The sequence below is a fragment of the Amblyomma mixtum genome, chromosome 3, assembly GCF_055824585.1.
Source record: "Amblyomma mixtum isolate Tamu chromosome 3, ASM5582458v1, whole genome shotgun sequence".
In the NCBI taxonomy this organism is placed as follows: Eukaryota; Metazoa; Arthropoda; class Arachnida; order Ixodida; family Ixodidae; genus Amblyomma; species Amblyomma mixtum.
In genome coordinates this window covers 207,098,101-207,108,383 of record NC_143014.1, presented here as the reverse complement: position 1 = coordinate 207,108,383, position 10,283 = coordinate 207,098,101, and the positions used below count along the sequence as shown (strand labels likewise).

General features: G+C 46.4%; 1 pseudogene; it reads left to right on the top strand.

Moving 5' to 3' along the window:
• Positions 1 to 946: 946 nt before the first annotated feature.
• LOC149353433 (uncharacterized) lies at positions 947 to 3,303 on the top strand (annotated as a pseudogene).
• The last annotated feature ends 6,980 nt before the right edge of the window (positions 3,304 to 10,283 follow it).

Here is a 10,283-nt window from a genome sequence, read left to right as displayed (position 1 = left end):
AGTGGAGAGAAAAACTGAAATATTAAAATAAAAATTTCCCGCGTTTCGAAGAAGGCGAAACGCAGAAGGCGCCCGCGTGCTGTGCGATGTCAGTGCACGTTAAAGATCCACAGGTGGTTGAAATTATTCCGGATACCTCCACTACGGCACCTCTTTTTCTCTCTCTTCTTTCACTCCCACCTTCCTCCCTGCCCTTAAGGCGTGGTTCAGGTATCCGCCGAGATATGTGAGACAGATACTGCGCCATTCACTTTCCTCAAAAACCAATTTACCAATTTACTTAAATGGCGCTGCGTTTGAAAAGATTTGTCCCGGTGCAAACGACGCGTGTTGCCATGTGTGTTGCGCAGCGATTGAAAAAGCGCTGATGCAGACAACGCGTGTCGCGCTGGTCTCGATGAGGCAGTGCGGCAAGCGAAGCATTCCACGCAGTGCTTGATAAAGCGCCTGTGCAGGTGGCGGGCCAACTCTGAAAGGTTTGGGATGCCTCGATGCGCGCCCCTCCGCTTAGGATGAAGTCACCCTTTGAACCGCTCGGCGTTGTTAGTGCATATTTATTAATAATAAGAAAATAAAAATGAAGGAACAGATGTTGCTATCCGCGGCATCTGCCATCGAAGGCTGAAGCACCTGAGCTGCGGTTAGCGGGAATAAAATGACAGGGAGAGGACAGGGAGAAGGAAAGAAAGGCGGGAGCGATAGAAGAAAGGATAGGGGTTGGGCGGCAATATACACTATGTACAAATACAGGGTATTGAAATAAAAAAAAAATGTGGGGTGCTGCCCGCGTAAGGTTGTTGAGAGTACGCGGTGCGCGGGCGTACACCTAAACCTGTTTTCGCGCGCTCCCTCCGCCATTGCGTTGCCCGCGTCCACTTCGCCGCTCTGCTGTCATGCAGGCGTCACCACTCCGTGCCTGCGTTCGCGCGACTTTCATCGCCGTGCAATGCCTGGATGTTGTGTTCCTCAGTGCTCCAACCATGCGAGAAACGGCAGGAGGATGTTCCATTTTCCAAGAGACCCGAAAAGGAGCCTTCTGTGGCTGCTCCGGATCAAGCGTGACAAGTGGCAACCAACGAACTCCTGATGTGTCTGTAGTGTAAGTGCTGCATGTTGGTCCAGTGCTGTTTTTGTTAAGACTTACCGCTTTTGCGTTTAGTCAGCTAAGTGTAGTACAACATTTGTATTGGTCAGATTTCATTTCCACACTATTCGTCTTGCTCGGCGTAAAAAAAAATGGCGGCGCTTCAGCGTCGAACCGGTCATTGCCTGCCACTTGCCTGTTTGCATCCGAAATTGCATGGCGCAATGTTTTCGTTCGTGAATGCGTACCAAACGTGCCTTCGCCGCTTCTGTTCATTAGAAAACAATTGCCGTTACGAGGCGCTTGTCAGCGAACCGCGGCCGGCACGAATCAAGGCACAGAGCACGAGAACAAGCGAGGACACATAAGCTGTGGCAATTACTGTGCATCGGGGTCGTCTAGGAACCAATACGGATTAATTTACTTAAGATTTTTTTTAGTTTTTCACTCGTATGCTGCGTTGGGTAGCTTGCGCTGCCTGTTAGCCCGATGCTTCGTCCAACAACGTCGCATTAGGTCAGTAAATGAGATTAACAGGAGATGTTGTTAGGTGCAGATTGAGGTGCTCATTCGAGTAATTCGACTGATATATTTGGAATAGTTTGTTTTCTTGCGTGCTGTGTTCATTGTTTTCATTCTCGAGCAGGAAATGTCGGGCTAATTCCAATGACAAATTCATCTGCAGGCTCATTTCGAAGACAAGAGCTTCGAACAAAACCGCGCGGACGGATGGAAGAAGCTCAAGCCCAGTGCTGTCCCAGCGGTGTTCCCATTCAAAGGTCAGATACCTCCTAACCTTGGTGTTTGTTGCCATGCTGCTTATCGCCTCGTCGTCTACATTTGAAAACGTTGTGTGATGAAGTGGTTGGTGCGCATACATATTAAATTTTCTGACGCGTCTTCTATCGACCCTTTTCAAAACTTTGGATGTCAGCTTCTTGGCATAGCAAAATTTCTTCACCTTGGCCGCCAAACCAGCTTTGGGGTCAGAAAAAGGTGCAGGTATATATAGTATGAATAATGCTGCGTTCCTTTCCTCCTTTCCTTTATACGACACGCTGTCGGGATAACGGGATTGGCACCAGCTTTGCCTAGCCTTTCCTTTTGTTGAAGGAGGGTGAAAAACAGCTGCACCTGACGTTTACGATGGGCCACCATGGTGAAGAGTCCTTTGCAATGCAGAAAAGCTTACTTTCGGAGTTTGCAAAATGACCACTATTTTGAATATGTAATGTGCTCGTTTTCCTCATTTATCTGCTTCCAGAATTTCCTAAAGAGCGAAGGCCACCAAGGGACCGAAGTGTGCACGTGCCTGCATTATGCAGTGATGACGCTGCCGCACAAGGTTCTTCACCAGAAGTGAGAAGCGTCCTTCTCTTCCAGCAGATTCATCGTCAGACGGGGTGATAAATGAGACATTGGTAGGTACAGAAAAAACAACAATGCTAGTGAGCAACTTACTTCGACCACCACGGATGTTCGGCCTCAAGAAACTGCAGTGGTTCGTGCGACCCAACCCTTTGATTCTGAGGCAGCAGAGCTTAGGAAGAAGATAGTATATCTCACAGCAGCCAACATTAAGCTGAAACAACACCATAAAGACTATAAGAACAGTGTCAAAAAACTACAGAAGCAGTATCGTAAGCTGCAGAAAGAGGCAGCTAATTTCTCACGAAATGCGAAGTTTTTATATGAAGACCAAATTCGTGCCGAGATTCCTGGTCAGCGCAAACAGTAAAACAAGGCCTAAAAATTAAATTTGCTTGTGGAACCACTGGGTATGAAACGCTCAAAAAGATTGGCTACCCTCTCCCATCAAGCAGAACGTTAGCAAGAATAATTCAGAGCCTGAAGTTTCTGCCAGCTATCCTGCATGAAGTGACCGACGCAATGAGGTCGAAAGCAGAGGGAATGGAGGACGCGGAAAAAGACTGCGTTCTCTTTCTGGATGAAATGGAGATAACGCCCGGATTTGAACTCGAGCGCGGAGAAGACGTGCTTTTGGGAGGAACGACCTTGCCCGCGAAGCCTGCAGAGGCAGCCAACCACGCATTGGTATTTATGCTAGGTGGGGTGAACCAAAGATGGATGCAAGTGATAGCCTATACGAATTTACTGGTAGGCACGTGGACGGCTGTGTACTCAGGACATATGTCCTGGAAATAGTTCAGATATTCAGCCAGCCAGATTTCTCTATGAGTACGGGTATTCGCCTGTGACATGGGTGCAGCAAACCGCGCTATGTGGAGAGAATTTGGCTTTTTGAGTCACCGCCATTCGACGACTTCGTGCTCAATACCCCACCCAACCTTAGGCGGGAAGGGACTTTTTTTCACCTCTGACCTAGCACATGTCCTTAAGAACCTGAAAAGACAGCTTCTAAGCTCTAAAGTCTTCACACTCTGTGATAATACAGTAAGCAAGAACGGATTGACTTCCTCGAAGGTGAAACTAGAGCATGTACTGGCCGTCTTGAATTATGTCTCTGGCAGTGAGCTTAAGGTAGCCCCAAAATTATCAGAAATCAACATTAGTGGTGTACACTTCACCAAGATGAAAGTTGGAGTCGCTGTCCAGCTCTTCCGCGAAGCCCCGCCAGCTATTCGGTTCCTAATAAAAGAAGGAGCGATTGAGCCAGAGGCCGAAACAACATCGTGGTTTATGGAACTCGTTTCTAGGTGGTACGCCCTTATGTCATCGCGTCATCCCAACATGGTGTTAAGCCGCAGAAACATGACTAAATATCATGCCGCCTTGGACACACTCGAATGGCAACAGACACGAACAGAGAACTTAAAATAGGCACTGGATCTCAGTGAAAACCATCGCAAGCAGAGGTCCTAATTGCAACAACGGCTGTCCTTCGCCTTCAAGAAGTGCTTCTTGGCAGTGAAGGTATGAATTCCTTCTGACGAGCAGGCTGTTGCAAGACTGCCTAGAAAACTTTTTTTCTGCGGTGCGGCTCATGAAGTCAGTGCCCACTACGTACGACTTGAAGTGTGCACTTCGACTAATCAGCGTCAGCCACTTTCTTCATACTCCCAGGTCGACAAGTTATACGAACTTGACGACCGTTAATACCTTGTCAATCTGCTTGCACACGCCAAGAAAGAAGGTACGGACAACGAAGTCGATGAAATCAATGATTCTAAAATCCTGTTCATTGAAGAGCTCACGTCAGCCGAGTGCCGTATCTTGTTTTACCTTGGCGCTTTTATTTTGAAAGGAATTCTAGAATTCATAACTTGTGCGCAGTGCAAAGCTGCTCTTCTTGGCAACCCTGACGATGAGTATGCTTCCCTCACTGCACTCAAGGAATACGTCAGGGATGGACGAAACCTCATATATCCCAGCAGGGATGTAATGAAAACAGTGAAAAACTATGAAGAGAATTTTACCGCCGTCAATTCATGGTGTACCGGCTCATTTTTCACCATAAAGTCGCCACTTCGTTCTTTGATCGCATATCTTGCAGAGGTAGACAAGCCCTCTGTGAAGACTTGCATGGCTCACAAAGAGCGAATAAGAAAAATGTTGACTGCTGCGTATGCCACAGTGAGGCTTCGAATTCATCTTCGCCAAATTCCAAGCCCTCATTCTAGCGGCCACGGAAGCAAAACTTGTGCTGGAGTCAGCCTTGCGTAACCAAGCCAGAATATGAAGTTCCGCGACAGTTTTGCTTTGAAGCCTGAATTCTGCATCTATGTATATATGCAATCCCAACTGTTTTGTCAATTACAGGCATCTATTTAACATAGATGTCACTTTGAAAAAGTGCAATAATGTTCACGTTCCCATAAACAGAAATATTGGTAACTTTATTGTATGTTTTCATAACCACTGAATAAATGATTTCATGTTTGCTTGGGTAACAGTTTGCCCTCATATAGGTATACCCAGACGAACAGGCGAGTGCTTATATTTTATTACCGTTGCTGATAATCTTTGTTTCTTCAAAACGTGCGAAACCAAGACGCTGGGTCATTGACCCCGTCTGCTCAGTTTACTTACCCATCTATTGCACTCACTTGTATTGGGACATTCATAGCTAAAAATAAAAAAAATAACGCCAAACAAGCTTGGACAGAAATCACCCGATGCGTTTCAGCAATTATAATAAACTTGGTAGTTCAAATTAATTACAAAAGAAGTGAACAGAATTAAAGGCTTTAATTGAGGGAGGTGTGGTCTAAAATAAATTTTCAAATTTATTTGAAAACACCTACACACCTACTAGCCCGGTATGTAGGAAAAACACTGGGCCAAGGACGAAAAAATAACATTAAACTTCTTCACATCCAAATCACTACACGTAGCACCTAGAACTTTACAGGCCAGAATGTCGGCACTGTGGAGAAAATGTGCATTTCTACCAGATGCTATGAGTCTGCCAGAAAAACAAGTCATATCCCCAATCCCTTCCCCAACCCCTAACCGGTGAGAGGCCGCCCTGCTCATGGACAAAAAAACTGAGGAGGGAGCGCGATGCCAAGCGGCCAGCCTTCGCAAGCCAAGTGCTCGTGAAGCCGCTCCCTCCCCTGTTTTTCGCTCTCCCAGTCAGCCTTTATGTTTTTGTTCTGGTATAATCTAGTCTGCGCGTCTGCGCGGCCCGTGGCGCGGGCATACAGCAAGGCGGTTGATCTGCAGTCAGTTTGCTGCGCTGGTTCGCGCATGCGCGCGCGCAACGAGCTAGATGATATCTCACGTTCTCACTTGAAATGATCACAGAGAGGACCCACTCTCTTTTTTTTACTATATTTTTGCTTTTTATGACTGGCTTCAAGGCTGTCGCCGGACGTTCTTCCCTCAGTTTTTTTTTCCTCCATGGCCCTGCTCAGCGCTGGTTCTGAGGGCCAGAAATGGCTCGTAAGCAGGTCAAATCAAAGAAGAAAAACCAGCCAAAAAAGACGAACACACAGGGAGAGAACACAGGACAAAGGCTGGTCTAACAACTGAATACTTTATTGAAAACAGACCGCCGGGTAATCTCTACGCATACTCTCAAGCATGGCCGCCGTAGTAGTTTAGACCAATGTAATCCTGAAATAGGGACTCCAGCCACGGGGTTCATACTCAGTTTGGTCAGTAAACATTTTCAGCAACATAAAAAAAAGAGAACCGTTTTTGTTTAAATTAAAAAGCTACATAACTATAAATAATGATTCAAAACTATGAGTAATAGATTTATATACATTATTTTTATTGTTGAGTTTACGTTTTTTTAACATTGTGTTAAAAACGAAACTAAAAATTTTGTCGGACACTAGCGCCGCTAGCACAAAGTGAGGGAGAGCTGTTGGTCACGATGTCAAGGCCTATTGGACGTACTCGAACATTGGCGCCGATCAGGGAAAATGGGGAACTTGTCGCGCATTTCGTGTTTGGGTTGAGTGGGGAATCGTAGCTTGTTAGGCATGCCGCACTAGAATTTGGTGCGGAAATTCTCGAAGCACGAGACCAACACGCGCAGGAACGTGAGATGCTGGTGGCACGGACCGCAGAGCGCGCGGCCAGGCCCAGACCGGGAGAGCGCCCTTCGAGAGCAGCACGCTGCTCTAAGTACGGATCTTATTGATGAGCGTCTGTGCACCGCTCTCATCGCAGGTAACCTGCAGTGCCTTAACAGTCGTTTGCGGCTGTGTGAACCATCGCTTTCTCATATTCTGAAGCTTTCTCATATTCTGAAGCTTTCTCTGCTTCTGCGTTAGTGACCACGGTGCGAAGCATATGGAGGCTTTGCGTCTTTAAATACGTTCTAGTTCAATGATGGATGCCGCTGCAGTTGTGATCAAACACTGGAACCGTGAAACAAAAGAAGAAACCGCTAACTGCAAGGCGTCGAGTCCTCATTTGTAGGTGAGACACGCAAATTGTCACACAAAATGCTGCGCAGGAATGGGCACAATTTTGCGACCGCGCAAATAAACGAGCACAAAGGCGAGAAGAAACCGATGGGACGAGGTGCTGTCCCGTTCGTTTTCCCTTATCATTGTGCACGCTTGACTGTAAATTTGAACGGCGCAAAAGAGACGGACACAGGAAATACAGGGTGGATAGAAAGAGCGCCTGCTACCAACTCAGGCGCTATCTATCTCCCCTCTATTTCCTTTGTCCGTCTCCTTTGCGCCGTTCAAATTTATAACATGAACCAACTAGCACTACAGCAAGTACTACTCTAACGCTTGTTTGCGCGGTAGCAAAATGAATTCTACATCGAGTCACGAACTTGCTGGCTTCTCTGGTTCAGAATGTCGGCTTTGCGACACGAATGCCGTGGTGTGCGTAGATGCCTTTGCACCTAATGCCAGGCACACGACGCAGGTTCGATCCCGGCCGCGGCGGCTGGAATTTCTTTGGAGGAGAAATTCTAGAGGCCCGTGTACTGTGCGATGTCAGTGCACGTTAAAGAACCCCAGGTGGTCGAAATTTCCGTAGCCCTTCTCTACGGCGTCTCTCATAGCCTTAGTCGCTTTGGAACGTTAAACCCCATAAACCAAACCAAACCACGAGTACTAAAATAACATAAACTTGACAATCGGATATCGCGCAGCAAACCTTAATGTGACTATATTTTTGCTATCTTTGAGGTAGATCTCTTCCTCTCCATTGTTCAATGTGATTGTGCGCTGCTCTCTGCACGCATCTTTTTCAACCGACTATCCGGCTGCAGCGGTTAACCGGTAGAGCGTGCGCCGTTCGGTCTGTTTATCCGCTATGCAAATGCGCGAGGGTTTGACAGCCTGTGTCATCGGCTCGCATCGGTATGTTCCAAGCATAAGAAGCCATATCAAGATACTATTCAACGCCTGTATTAGCGCAGTGGATTATGCAACACCAAACAGACCGAGCGATGCGCGTTACCGACGACCGTGGCGGGTGAGTAGTTGCGTGAAAGCAGAGTGAACAGTGAATGTTTAGTCTGTGCCATGGCTTCCTTTGCGGACTTCCCAGTTCCCCATATCGTCCCACACCTCCCTCCACCCACCCCTGGCTCTGGGCAGTGATCCCCGCAGAGGGAAGCAGAACACCCCAATGGAGCTACCACAGCGGCCCCCAAGGGTTCCAAAGGCACTGTAATCGACTCGCAGAGGTGTTGTGCAAGCTTAAAAAGTGGCTACACTTGGCTGCATGGGCACATATTCGCGTAGAGGGAGGGTTGACGACGCAGCTTCGTCGACTGGAGACTACCTGTGCAATCATCAGTGCCTTGGTAACGTTACCAGCAGCTGTAAAGAGCTTTTCATGGCAGTTGGGCATGAATAAAAAAAATAAGTGGTAGGGGTTTAACGTAGAGAAACAGAGTATACATGCAGAAGCAGGTGTTCGTTCTTCAGTTTGAGGGGGCATTTAAGCTCCGTGTTAAGGGTATGACGGGATAGCCTTAGTGGGCCATTCTCTACTTAACTTTCATAGATCATGACGAGTGCTCATACCACTACCAGCACAGTGGTGAATGGTTAATATAAAAAATAATTATAAATTTTTTATAAATTTACCTAAAAAGGATAAGCAGAAAATGAATTGCATTTAATAATAAAAACTATTGAAATTTTAAAATAAATTTAGCTAATTTTCTGCCAGCATTAAGCGAAGCTTCACTGCACTTGCGGGTAGCTGTTTATATAACAGCCACCGGTAGGGACTGTGTGACCCATGTTGCTCTTCCTGAACAACCTCTCGTGACCAATCATTAGCTGCCACCTGCCTCCCATTGGTTACAGCTGGCATGACGCTCCTCCGAACTTACCCGAGCTTCCTCCCAGTGGCTGCAGCTTGGGCGACGGTCCTCTGAACATGCCTGAACTTCGTCCCCCATTGGCTGCAGCTAGTGTGACGCTCCTCCGAACTTACTCAAGTGAGCTCAGGTAAGGTCGGGTTAATTTGGAGCGCAAGACAATACAAGATGACAAGATTCTTGCTCGGGGTTGATACATCTGGAGTAGTGCTTTCGCACAAAAAATATTGCTGGATTTTGATGAAGAATGAGTGTTTATAAAGTCTGGCTCTATCGAAGGGGTTTGGTTTATGGGGGTTTATTATCCCAAAGCGACTCAGGTTCAGCCTGTGAGCTCCACCTGTGCTCAGTTATTTGAGCACAGGTGGAGGGGGAAATAAAGAGGAAGGGAGAGAAAGTAGCTGGCAGCCTGTTTTATGCATCGTTTTATACAAAGGAGAGAAATCGTTTTTAAAGATTATATTTTTGCTCAATTTATGACGCAAACTTGAAACAAGCAATCCCCGAGCTCTGCCAGTGTGCTCGACATTAAACTGCTCACAGTGAAACGAAGCGTCGCCATTTCTAATATGTGTAGTATTGTTTGTGGAACCACTGTTTTATAGTACTCTTGACATTGAGGGCAAAGGTACATAGCGTTTCTGAACAGTCTCGACCGGCTGGTGTGACAGAGTTTTTGTAAAAGTAAGTAAATGTAAATAAAATGTTTGCAAAAAATTTTCTTTAATCCCACGTTATGCTAAAAGCGCAAGTTTCAGTTATACTTTAAAGAAAAGAAAAAGCTAACGAAACGGAAAAAAGTAAGCGGTGAAATTGCTCTGCAAGTGACCGAAGCAAAAGTTAATGAAAATATTGCAAGAACAACAAGCAGACCCCTTGAGACCCCCTGACTTTGAGCACTGTGAAGAACTAGCCTGAGAAAAGAAGTGGTTCGTAACCTTTTAATAGAGCCCTTTTAAATTAAATGGTTTTTAAAATCCCTAAGGCTTGTTTCACATGTTACGATTTTTGCCTCCGATCGCTAGGATTTCCGTTGGTCTGTGGCAGGAGAGAGCATCGGTCTGGCCATAGACAACTTGCGACGGGCTTGCGACCTGTTGGAATTCAGTTGCAGCTTCTGCGTGCTGGCTCGAGGGGGGCGTGACATCATGTGACGTGCGGTCACGTGTGAGGAGTTACCGTAGGCGAAGAAAAACTGTATTATCAAAACACACAAAATATCGGCTTGCATCTAAAAACTACACGAGTGTAGCAATATCAACGTGTTGCGTTACTGGTGCATTTAATCATGGGTTGCCTATGCAGACATCAGGAAACCGTGGGTGTCACTCTGACCAAATTCACAGGGTATGCATGTGAAAGCACTCGCCGAAAATTGCACTGCGACATCATTAACTCCACCAAATATTTTCATTGTAGTTGCAGCATGTGAAACAGCACTAAGGAGTGCAGAGCTTATATTTG